Genomic DNA, 13,475 nt, shown 5'->3' on the forward strand with positions numbered 1-13,475 from the left:
CTTTGTTTAAATAAACCCCTGAAACCATTGTGGAGTGCTGGAGCCTTAATGATCTGTTAAGGATTCATGTTCTAAGTAAAGACGAGGTGGCGTGCGTCCCATTCCAGCACCATTGGCGATTAGGTGCAGAGAGAGAAACGCAGAACGAAGTATTTATATATCTATATATATATATATATATATATATATATATATATATATGTGGAAAATGTCACTTACCCAGTGTACATCTGTTGGTGGCATGTAGTGCTGCAGAGGTGCATGCTATGCATAGGTCCCGCTATCTAGTGTTGGGCTCGGAGTGTTACAAGTTGTTTTTCTTCCAAGAAGTCTTTTTTCGAGTCACGGGATTGAAAGACTCCTCCTTTCGCTGATAGTGCGCAGGGGGATCGACTACTTTGTTAGATTGTTTTCCCGCAGAAGGGTGTAGGAAGAAATGATAGAGTGAAAGAATGTAAATGTACAGCTAAATGTATTAAGTAAAGAAGATGTCCATGTGAATGTAAAATATATATATATATATATATATACATATATATATGTATGTATGTATATGTGTATATATAAACATATATATATATATATATACATATGTACAAATAAATACTGCAACGACTACAGGCTTCCTGGGAGGAGAGAGGGTGCATGTGAATCTACAGCACCACATGCCACAAACAGATGTACACTGGGTAAGAGACAATTTTCCATTCATTGGCATGTGTTGCTGCAGATACACATGCTATGCATAGACTAAAAAGCAGTCCTCCCAAAACATCGGTGGCTAGCCTGTAGGAGTTGAAGTAGTTTGAAATAAAGTTTTAGGTACTGCTTGACCAACATTGGCCTGTTGCTTTGAAAATACATCCACACAGTAATGTTTTGTAAATGTATGTGGAGTTGACCATGTGGCAGCTTTACAAATGTCTGCTATGGTATGTTACCTAGAAAAACCATGAAAGCACCTTTTTCCAAATAGAATGTGCTTTAGGTGTTATTAAAAGTTGTCTTTTTGCTTTAATGTAACATGTTTGGATGCATTTTACAATCCATCTAGCTAATCCTTGTTTAGAGATAGGATTTCCTTTATGTGGTTGCTGAAAAGAAACGAAAAGCTGTTGAATTTTTCTAAACTCTTTTGTTTTAGTAACGTAGTACATTTGCATTAGAGCTCTTTTAAGGTCAAGAGTATGAAGAGCTCTTTCAGCAGTTGAGTCTGGCTGTGGGAAGAAGACCGGCAATTCCACTGTTTGGTTAATGTGAAAAGGATAAACTACTTTTGGCAAAAATGTTGGATTTGTCCTAAGTACTACTTTATGTTTGTGTACTTGGAAAAATGGTTCCTCCAGAGTGAATGCTTGTATTTCACTAACTCTTCTTAATGAAGTAATTGCTACCAAGAAAGCAACTTTCCAAGTTAGAAATTGAATATCAAATGAATGCATGGGCTCGAATGGCGGTCCCATTAATCTTGTAAGTACAATATTCAGATTCCAAATGGTGGGGCCCTTGGTGGAATAATACGCTTAAGTCCTTCCATAAAGGCTTTAATAACAGGAATTCTAAAGAGAGAAGTATGTTGTATAGTTTGTAAGTATGCTGATATAGCAGTAAGACGAATTTTAATAGAGGAAAAAGCTAAATTTGCTTTTTGTAGATGAAGCAGGTAGCATACAATATCTTGTATTGATGCTTTAAGTGAGTCTATATTTTTGGGCTGACAGTAGTAAACAAAACGTTTCCACTTGTTAGCATAGCATTACCTAGTTGTAGGTTTGCGTGTCTGTTTTAGAACTTCCATACATTCTAAAGGAAGGTGTAAGTATCAGAATTCTATGACTTCAGGAGCCAAATCACTAAGTTGAGAACACTGGGATTGGGGTGCCTGATTTGACTTTTGCTCTTTGTTAACAAATCTGGCCTGTTTGGAAGTTTGTGATGAGGTACTACTGAAAGATCTAGTAGTGTTGTGTACCAATGTTGTCGTGCCCACGTGGGGGCTAGGAGTATCATGGTGAGAGAGGTGTGACGCAGTTTGTTGACCAGAAATGGAATTAACGGGAGAGGGGGGAAAAGCGTAAGCAAATATTCCTGACCAGTTGATCCATAGAGCATTGCCCTTGGACAGAGTGTGGGGGTGTCTGGATGTGAAGTTTTGGCACTTTGAGTTTTCGCTTGTTGCAAATAGGTCTATGTCTGGTGTTCCCCACATTTGAAAGTACTGTTGAAGTACCTGAGAGTTAATTTCCCATTCGTGTATCTGTTGTTCTGTCGTGCTTGGTAGGTCCGCTAGCTGATTGTGTATCCCTGGGATGTATTCTGCTAGCAAGTACATGTGATTGTGAATTGCTCATTTCCATATTGTTTGGGTTAGAAGGGACAGTTGAGATGAATGTGTTCCTCCTTGTTTCTTTAGATAATACATTGTTGTCTTATTGTCTGTTTTTATCAAGACTGTTTTGTGCCTCAGAAGGGGTTGAAAAGCTTTTAGGGTGAGAAACACAGCTAACAATTCTAAATGGTTTATGTGATAAGTTAACTGCATTGAATTCCATTCCCCTTGTATGGTAAGGTTGTTGAGGTGAGATCCCCAACATGTCATTGATGCGTCTGTTGTTATCATGGTCTGAGGCACAGAGTCCTGAAATTACTGCCCCTTTATTAAATTGTTGTGATTCCACCATTGAAGAGATTTGTGCGTTTGGCAGTCTAACAACACTAGATCCTGCAATTGACCCTGTGCTTAAGACCATTGCTGTGAGAGACACTGTTGTAGTGTTCTCATGTTTAATCTTGCATGCAGTACTATTGCTGTGCATGATGCCATCATTCCCAATAGTTTCATGATAAACTTTACAGTGTAACGTTGATTGGGCTGTATCCGTGATTTAAGGTTTTGAAAAGCCTGTATCCTTTGGGGATTTGGATAGGCTAAGGCTTTTTGGGTAATGAGAATAGCACCTATGTAAGGGTGAACCTGTACTGGTTGAAGATGAGATTTGTGGTTTGATTGTTAACCCTAATGTGTGTAGGGTTTCTATTGTGTATTGAGTGTGTTCCTGGCACTGTATAATGTTGCTTGGTTTTATTAGCTAGTTGTCTAGATTAGGAAAGGCATGTATTTGTTGTCTTCTTAGGTAGGCTGCTACTACAGCTAGACATTTTGTGAAAACCTTTGGAGCTGTTGTTATGCCGAAGGGAAGAACCTTGAATTGTCAGTGCCTTCCTGCTATTACAAACCTTAGGAATTAGATGAGTTGGATGTATGAGGATATGAAAGTTAAGCATCTTTGAGATCTAATGTAGTCATGTAATCTTGTTTTTGTAGTAGTGGAATTACATCCCGTAGAGTTACCATGTGAAAATGTTCTGACAGGATGTATAGATTTAGTGGCCTGAGATCCAGAATGGGTCTGAGAGTACCATCCTTTTTGGGTATGAGGAAATATAGTGAATATACTCCTGTTCCCTGTTGAGATATTGGAACTGATTCTATTGCTTCTTTTAGAAATAACGATTGCACCTCTTGCTGTAACAGAACGTTATGTTCTGGGGACAGTTTGTGATAGCGAGGGGGAATGTTTGGAGGAGTAGAAATGAGCTCTAGACAGTAACCATTGCGGATAATTGAAAGCACCCACTGGTCTGTGGTGATGTTTTGCCATTGGGAGTGGAATTGCTGCAGTTTGCCCCCAGAGATGTGTGGGGTTGTGGTATACTGAGGGAGTCACTGTTTTGAGGGAGTGGTGACACTCTTTGAGGCTTGAAATTTGCCTCTGGCTCTGAAGTGTTGACCTCTGTAAGAGCCTCTAAATGTTCCTCTTTGGTATTGCTGCTGACCTTGTTTAGCTTGCGCGGTGGAAGCCTCTGCAGACTGGGGGTTGAAACCTCCTCTAAATTGTTGTTTTCGAAAGGAACCTCTGCAAGGTGTAGTGTATAGGGACCCCATAGCTTTTGCAGTGTAAGATTCCTTCCTGAGTTTCTCAATAGCTGTGTCAACCTCAGGTCCAAATAGATGTTTTGTATCAAAGGGCATGTTGAGTACTGCCTGTTGGATTTCTGGCTTGAAGCCCGAAGATCCTAACCATGCATGCCTACGGATGGTTATGCTAGTGTTTATGTTTCTAGCTGCTGTATCGGCTGCGTCAAGAGCAGATCTTATTTGATTATTGCTAATTGCTTGACCCTCTTCAACAATCTGTTGTGCTCTTTTTTTATGTTCTTTTGGTAAGTATTGTAGAAATTCCTGCATTTCGTCCCAGTGTGCCCTGTCATATCTTGCTAGCAGGGCTTGTGAATTGGCAATACGCCATTGGTTAGCTGCTTGTATAGCTACCCTTTTTCCAGCTGCATTGAACTTTCTGCCTTCTTTGTCAGGGGGTAGGGTATCCCCTGAAGATTGGATATTGGCCCTTTTCCTTGCAGCGCTTACTACAAGAGAGTCTGGTGGTACCTGTTGTAAATATAAACTGGGTCTGTTGGCGCAGACTTGTATTTTTTGTCTATTCTGGGAGTTAAAATTCTAGCATTAACAGGTTCTTTAAATATGTCGTCTGCATGTCTAAGCATACCAGGCTGAATAGGCAAGCACTGGTATAGTGAGTGGGTGGAGGATAATGTATTGAAAAGAAAATCCTCCTCCAAAGGCTCAGCATGCATTTGAACCCCGTGGTATGCAGCTGCTCTCGAAATGACCTGTGTATAAGCCGTGCTATCCTCTGGTGGTGAAGGTTTGGACGGATAGAGGTCTGGGTCATTTAGTGGTATGGGATCTGGATCATACAAGTCCCATGGAGCAACTGTATCTCCATGTGAATATGTATGGGAATGGTGAGGGCAATGGTGGTGGGGTAGTAGGTGGTGGAGAGAAAGAAAGTTGTGGCGAATGCAGTGGAGAAAACTGTAAAGGTTATGGTTTCTCCTTCCTTTTAAATATCTTTGCTGGCGATGGAGCAGTGTCAAGAGTCTCTTGAGTTTCTTTAGGTTTGTTAAGGAGGTGAAGCAATGATCTTCCCAGTCTCCTTTTGGATATGTATCCTTCTTTGGTGTCCATGATTTCAAGGATAGGCTGAATATCTGAGTCTTCAGAAAGATATTCTGACGTTCTAGCTATTTTAGAGGATTGTTCATCAATTGTCTTTGAGCTGTGTTTTAATTGGATCGAAAGTCCGTGTTCCTCTGTCTAAAAAGATTTTTTCGGCTCCGAAGTGGTGGATAACTATTTCGGTCCCGAAGATACAGCCTGTGGTTTCGGCACCGAAGCCGGACGTCGAATTTTCGGCTCCGAAGAGTGTGGACGTTGGCTTGGATGTGGAACTTTTAATAGATGTGCTAGACTCCGGCATCGAAACAGGTGTGGCCTTTTTCCGCCCCGAACCTGAAGGTCGGTTGCTGATGAGTTTCTTTCGGGTAGAACCATTGCTGTCTGACAGTGGTGCACCCAAGGCCTTAATAGGTCTCTTGGAAGTGGGCATAGGGGCAAGTGAACTCACATGCTGAGCCACAGTGATCGGTTGGCTGTCTTCATCCGAGTCTGCTTCGGAGTCGGTATCCTGGATCGAAACAGCCGTCTGTGTGTGCTCTTCTTCTAAAGTGCTGATGGACTCTGTATGCTTCGGCGCCATTTCGAGTCTCCTAGCTCTCCGGTCACGCAGTGTCTTTTAGAATTGTTAGCTGTGTTTCTCACCCTAAAAGCTTCAGAGATTGCATACCACGTGTTGATCTGTGTAGGGGAATTTTGGGCCTGATTACAACTTTGGAGGACGGTGTTAAACCGTCCCAAAAGTGGCGGATATACCACCTACCGTATTACGAGTCCATTATTTCCTATGGAACTCGTAATACGGTAGGTGGTATATCCGTCACTTTTGGGACGGTTTAACACCGTCCTCCAAAGTTGTAATCAGGCCCTTTGTGTGGCATCGAGGACAGAATCGGAATGGAGTCCGATCCATCAGGCTCCGGCGTGGTAGGTCTGAACAGGCCTGTGTAGGGCCGCAAGCACCCAAAAGAGCATTTTCTGGTTTCCGATGGTATTATTGGCTCGATTACAGATGGAAACAAGATCGAAACAATACCGACAGTAGAATAAAGTTATTGTAAAGTTTCCGATTCGAAAGTCTCGGAGCGAGAGGAAACACGTCTGAACCCGACAGCGGAAAGAAAACAATCTAACAAAGGAGTCCATGCCCATGCTCACTATTATCGAAAGGAGTCATTCAATCCTGTGACTCGAAAAAAGACTTCTTCAAAGAAAAACAACTTGTAACACTCCGAGCCCAACACTAGATGGCAGGACCTATGCATAGCATGTGTATCTACAACTACACATTCCACCGAACATGTGTATGTGTATATATATATATATATACATATATATATATATATATATATATATATATATATATATATATACTTCTCTTGTGGGCTTCAAGCCATTTAACTTGTTTGTCTCAGTATTCTTTAAAAATAATTGCTTGCTAGTGTCAGTCCTGCCTCTTTGTCCCTCCTTCCTTCCTCTCAGGGAGCAGGGATCAAGTACTGTAAGACGGTATTTTACTTTGTTATCTATTCTTTGGCAAACTATTTGTTTTAATGCTTGTCTTACTGTTTGCCATGTTCATCTTAGACATTCATTGATGTGTGCATTTTAAAATAGCATCCCTTCACACCCCCAACTCCCCTGTGTGCCTGTTCCTCACCTCTTCCACCACATTATTTGATTTAATTTGCGGTCCATTGGTGCTAAAGTACAGCAAAAGGCATGCCTCCTCGTACTTCTTCTGTGTCTAGTTTTGGCTCCCCCTGGCAACACTTTATGTCACCATTGGGGGACCCTGGAAGTAAGTAGTGGGCTGGGTAGAGGGTGGTTCCAATGTGTGATTTCGAACGTAAGTGTTTGAGCCAGGATAGTGATTGAACTGACGCAGAAACCTTTCTCCATGCAAGTGGTCTGCGCCTGCTGCGATTTGATAGGCAGCTTCTCAGCTCTGCATTGCTGCCCACCAACAGGATTGGATGACCGCCCTCCCGCTGCTTTGCTTCGAAAAAATTAATGTATCTATTTTCTAGCCTTTCAGGCTGAAACACGCTTTTGATTTCACTCGTTTTCTACAGGTTTGCAAGGAGAGAAGCCCAGCAGGTAGGGGAGGTGCAAGGACCCGTTCATGTTTTCTATTTTCCCTAACATATAAGCCACATTATTTACTAGGGCAGATCTTGACAGTGCCCGACTCGTGATATAGAAGCATGCCCTACAATGTATGAAAGCTCTTGTTAACTGGACTTGATGTTACAGGGTGGGTGAGTTGTGGGCATAAACGGGCATGGTTTTTAGCATTGCACATCATGTTGGTCATGTCAGATTTCCTTTCAAGTACCTAATCGTACCGTATTAGCTCATCATAATGTTATCTGGCGCATGGACAGCGTTCAGCTGCACTCAACACAGCGGCAGGAAATGTTATAGTGTGTGCAGTTTAAGGCAGAAAGACTCAACCATGACACTCAACTGTTTACTTAAGCATTGAAAGCTGATTTCCTCAGCAGCGGTCTGCTTTCCTTTTCACGCTCATTTACAACATGAAATTTGAACAAGGCAAGAATTAATTGTTCGTGCATGTGAGTGTCGTTGGGGGAATGCATCGCGGAAAAGGCTGACTGTTGCTTCCAATTCTCACCAGTAGCCGAGCAGGCATCGCATGCAGCCACGTGAATGCCATAAACTCTGCCTCTTCACCTTTGGGGTGTAGAGGTTGCATTCATGCACCGTCCTTCCATAATTGTGAATGAGTGTGGCCGGGAAGGGGGCTGAGGGACAAGACAGTCTGAGAAGATTTTCTATTTTTCTTCTGTCGTTGTTGCTTGAGCAAACTTGCTCCCTCCTGCGCCGCTGCTTGCTTCATCATCATTCTTTACTCTCCCCGCGTTCTTACTTGGTTTATCTGTTAGTTGTATGTATGTATGTATGTATGTATGGACAGGATTCATGACATGCTTTCACTCACTTATTTTCCACACGGAGTCTGCTCTAAAGCGCAAGCAGTCCCTTTCAGTTGTTCTCTCTAGATGCTGTTGTTCGCCGCGCGAGACAGGCAAGAAAGAAAATGTATTTGAAATCCGACTTCATGCAGTGCTGAAAAATTAAAACGGTGCAAAAAAATTGCCAACAACACTGACTGATAAAGCTAATTGGTCCGTTTAATTTAGTTGTTGCTTGCCTTCCCGTTGTGCTCCGTAATGTTGCAGTTTGTATGCACTAAATCCACATGGCAGATATAGGTGTTTCCTTGACTGACTTCAGTGCGCTGCAGATTACGATAGCAGCAGTTGCTATTTGCACTGTCAATTAACAACCCGAAAAGATGAAAGGCTGATGTGGTATTAACTGCACTAGAGCTTATGGTCTAGACCAGTGGTTCCCAACCTTTTGACTTCTTTGGACCCCTACTTTATCAAAACTGGAACCTAGGGACCCCCACTGAATCATTATTGGAATGCAGGGACCCCCTCACTGAGTCTTTACTCAAAGCTGGGGAGCTAATCTGTTAAAATTATTAAATTTTCTAAGCAGTCGCGGACCCCCTGAGGAGGCTTCGCAGACCCCCAGGGGTCCCCGGACCACAGGTTGGGAACCACTGGTCTAGACAGAAGTCAGTGTGTGTATATCAGGACCAAGGACTCAGCTATTGCCAGGAACACATATCCACACATTTCTCACACATAACTGCACTTCTGGACACTTTTTACACCAAAACTCCCATTTATCTTTCATTTATATTCACAATGAATGAAAAGCATCTCGTTTTCAGTGTGCTTGCCGAACCCCAGAGCTGTTTATTTTGCAACCAAATCTGCACAAAAAACACTACTCTAAGAATGTAATGTAGAATGTAGAAATGCAATAATCTCAGTGCATGATCGTTAGGTCATATTTGCATTACGCAGGGCCAACTCAACCATTCATAATTTTAAGGGCAATAAAATAATTGCCGCTGACTTGAATAACACCGCTGTCACTTATTGCGGTGCTCTCAGAGCCCGTGTGTTAAGTGGAAAATTAAAGCAAATTACAAATTGTAATTTGTAACCTTCTCTTTAATGTTGTTAGTTTAATTACGGAAATATCAAACTTTTAGATCTGAGAATAGAGTACATGTAGCAATTTTCCTCTCTTGGGGACAGGGTGGCAACTACATTCCTCACACGGCAAATGAGAGATAAATAATTTCCAAACATTTCTTTATATTGCTCAGTGGCTCCACAGAAAGTGCCATAATGCTTTTCTACAATTAAGTGGCATTAGCATACAAGTTAATGGTACCTATGCTCATTTTACCTCTTTGGATTAAGGACTGAAGGTGGGGTTAGCCCTGTGTGGATTACATTTACCACCGAAGGCAAGCCCGTCCGCGCTAAGACCTCACCCAGCGCCAGACCCTCTGGCCCCCCCAGAAAACTCTACTCCCCCCTCACCCTCCACTAACTCAACCCAGGCCCGGCCCCACCTGCACCCTTTCTAACCCCACACACACTCATGGCCCCTTCACCTGCTACACCTGTCATTTCGCCTGCTCCACATCCCTCACACCACACACCGACAGCGACCTCCCCCAAACAACAAACACAACACCCCCAACGCAATACATACCTGCTATGCCCCCACCCCCACCAAACAGCCCCACCACACACCACCCCACAACCAGAACACACCCTGCTACAACACCTTCATGAACCACACCAACACCACCCACCACAACCACCTCAACTGCCTGCTCCTCAATACCCGCTCCCTTCACAAACATGCCATAGAACTCTGGGATCTCATCACATCACACTCACCTGACATCGTCTTTCTCACGGAAACCTGGACCAACCCCTCCTCAGAACCCGACATAGCCATCGCCACCCCCAAGGGATACAAACTGCAACGCAAAGAGAGCCTCAACAAGCCAGGTGGCGGCATCGCCATCCTACACAAAGGCACCATTAAAGTCACCACCAACTCCCAAGACACTATCGATAGCAAAGAACACATGCATTTCCTAATCCACATTAACAACAACTCCACCCTCAGAGGTACACTAATCTACAGACCACCAGGAACACACCCCGCCTTCTGCAACACCATCGCCGACACCATCAGCTCGCACACCCTCACCTCCACAGAATACATTCTTCTCTGTGATTTCAACTTCCACTTGGAGAACCTTCAAGACCACAACTCCACCTCTCTCATAGACAACCTCACCAACCTCGGATTCAAACAACTGGTCACTGCACCCACCCATACAGCAGGACACACGCTTGATGCAATTTTCACCTCAAGCCAACACATAACCAACACCACCGAACTCCACTGGACTGACCACCACTGCGTCCACTTCTCCTTCACCAAACCCCCCACACACCACCATCAACACACCACGCCCTACCGCATGTGGGACAAGATCCCCACAGAACGCCTGAACTCCCATCTGGCTCACAAACTCCCCCCCATACCAACGACCCCAACACAGGAGCACACAACCTCTCTAAATGGATCACTACCTGCACAGACACACTAGCCCCCCTCAGAAAACACATTGCCACTGCAACATCAAGAACGCCCCATGGTTCAACCCTGAACTCCAAAACTCCAAGCACAAATGCCGCCAAGCGTGAAAAATATGGCAACAAGAACCCTCTACAACCAACTTCTCCATCCTCAAAACTTCCATCCGCACCCATCACCAACTCATACGCACCACCAAAAGAGATCACTACAAGACACGCCTTGACAACAACTCCCAAAACAGCAAAGAACTCTTCACCATCATTAAAGAGCTAGCTAAACCCAAAGCCAGCAACATAGACCCCACACACACACACACACACACACAGCCCCTATGTGACACCCTCTCCAACCACTTCCACCACAAAATCCTGGACATCCACAACAGCTTCATACCACACACACCCACCACACAGAACCCGCACTCACCCAACTCAACCCCGCTCATGACCCCCCTCCACCACACTTACCACCTCGGCCCCTACCACACACGAAGTAACCGAAAAAACCATGAATTCCATCCACTCCGGATCCCCCTCTGACCCCGGTCCTCATCGCATCTACAACAAAGCCAGCCCAACCATCGCACCCATACTCCGTGACATAATCAACTCCTCTTTCGACTTCGCCACCTACCCAGACCCCTGGAAGCACGCAGAAATCACCGCTCTCCTAAAAAAACGCAAAGCCGACCCGGAGGTCCTCTCCAACTATCGCCCCATCTCCCTCCTCCCTTTCCCTGCCAAGGTCGCCGAGAAACTAGTCAACGCCTGCCTATCCCACTTTCTAGAGGAAAACAACACTCTTGACCTCTCACAATCTGGGTTCCGCAAGAACCACAGCACGGAAACTGCCCTCATCGCATGTACTGACGACATCAGGATCAGAGTCGACAAAGGCGAAACCGTTGCACTCATCCTCCTAGACCTCTCCGCAGCTTTTGACACTGTCTGTCACCACACACTCCGCACACGCCTCCACAACACAGGAATTCACCACTGGCTCACCACCTTCCTCACCGACCGGACCCAAAGAGTCCGCCTTCCACCTTTCCACTCCACCGCTACCAAAATCATCTGCAGAGTCCCCCAAAGGTCCTCCCTCAGCCCCACACTCTTCAACATTTACATGATCCCCCTAGCCAACATCCTCCGACCACACGGAATCACTATCCTCTCCTACGCAGATGACACCCAACTCATCCTCTCCCTCACCCACAACCCCACCACTGCCAAAACCAACCCACACGCTGCTCTCCTCGGCACCGCCAACTGGATGACAACTAACCACCTCAAGCTTAACTCCAACAAAACCGAAATCATCATCTTTGGCCCCAACAAAACCATATGGGATGACTCCTGGTGGCCCACCGCCCTAGGCCCCGCACCCACCCCGCAAACCACGCATGCAACCTCAGCATTATCCTGGATCCCTCCCTCTCCATGACACAGCAAATCAATGCACTAACCTCCTCCTGCTTCCACACTGTCCGCACACTGAAAAAATCCTTCAAATGGATTCCCCCAGAGACCAGGAAGACAGTCACCCATGCACTCATCAGCAGCAGACTAGACCACGGTAACGCCCTCTACGCCGGCACCACACTCAAACTCAAATGCAAACTCCACAGAATCCAGAACACAGCCGCACGCCTCGTCCTTGGCCTCCCCACCACAAACGAATCTCACTGCACCTCAAATCCCCTCACTGGCCCCCAAAGACAAGAGAATCACTTTAAAAATCCTCATCCATGCGCACCAATCCCTCCACAACACCGGCCCAACCTACCTCAACGCAAGAGTGAACTTCCACACTCCCACCCGCAACCTCCGATCAGCCGACCTCGCTCTAGCAACAGTCCCTTCATCCAACGAACCACCACAGGAGGCAGAGCCTTCTCTTACCTCGCCCCCTTAACCTGGAACTCCTTCCCCACCAACCTCTGCAAAACCAAAGACCTCCTGCTCTTCAGAAAAATCCTCAAGACATGGCTGTTCGAACAGTGTACCCCCCTTCGTCTCCCCCACCCCCGCCCCACAAGCGCCTTGAGACCCTCACGGGTGAGTAGCGCGCTCTATACATTTTTTTGATTGATTGATTGATTTAGATGCTGTGGTTTACAGGTAGATCTGTGTAGGAGGCACTCTGCACGAGCATCGCAGCACTCTGAGGAGTGCAATCCTGTGTGCGGCATTTTAGTTCATACTAAGGAATAACCAGTGATATGTCTGAAAAGTGCCTTGCAATCTGTGCCTCAGCTTTTCGCTGCTGGAAACTGGTGCCCTGAGCTAATCAGTATTTTGCATAGTCTTTCATCCCTTATGACTGGTAGATACAGCCTAGTATTACTCATGTTGTCTACCTCAAAAAAATGGCCTGTGTTGTGATTAGAACCTTTGATGTGCAAGTTTCTTTTCATCATGTGCATTCATCTACAGAATTAGCCTGTTTGACCAAATATCGGCCATTGTAATGACCAGTCTCATTTGATCATTTCCAGTATAACAAGAACTGAAAAACCTAACTCTTAAGTATATCGTAGTGAGTACTCTTTGTACAATAAAAAGAAAACACACACCTATGTCAAATTTTTACAAAAAGATCACTCTTGGTACACAGTAAACCAACAGATGTTTGCATAGCCTAGAAGCAGTGGCACCATTGCAGTGATGCAGCCCTGTTTGATGCCTAAGGCCTCCCTCTCTCGGTGCTTGGGAGCCCTACCTTTAGAAACATTAGGGGAAAGCTGCATGACCACCTACATGCATATCTTGCTTGTATTCAAAGCATATGATTACCACAAAGTCTGACTCTGAACAGATAGGAGCTTGTGGGTCTTATCTTTCCACCTCTCCAAGCCTATTGATCCTTTCAAAGATTCTGGACGTGCATCGCATTTCGCACCCCCAATTCCCACCAGCAGCCC

This window comes from Pleurodeles waltl, chromosome 6 (assembly GCF_031143425.1).
Source record: "Pleurodeles waltl isolate 20211129_DDA chromosome 6, aPleWal1.hap1.20221129, whole genome shotgun sequence".
NCBI classification, from domain to species: domain Eukaryota; kingdom Metazoa; phylum Chordata; class Amphibia; order Caudata; family Salamandridae; genus Pleurodeles; species Pleurodeles waltl.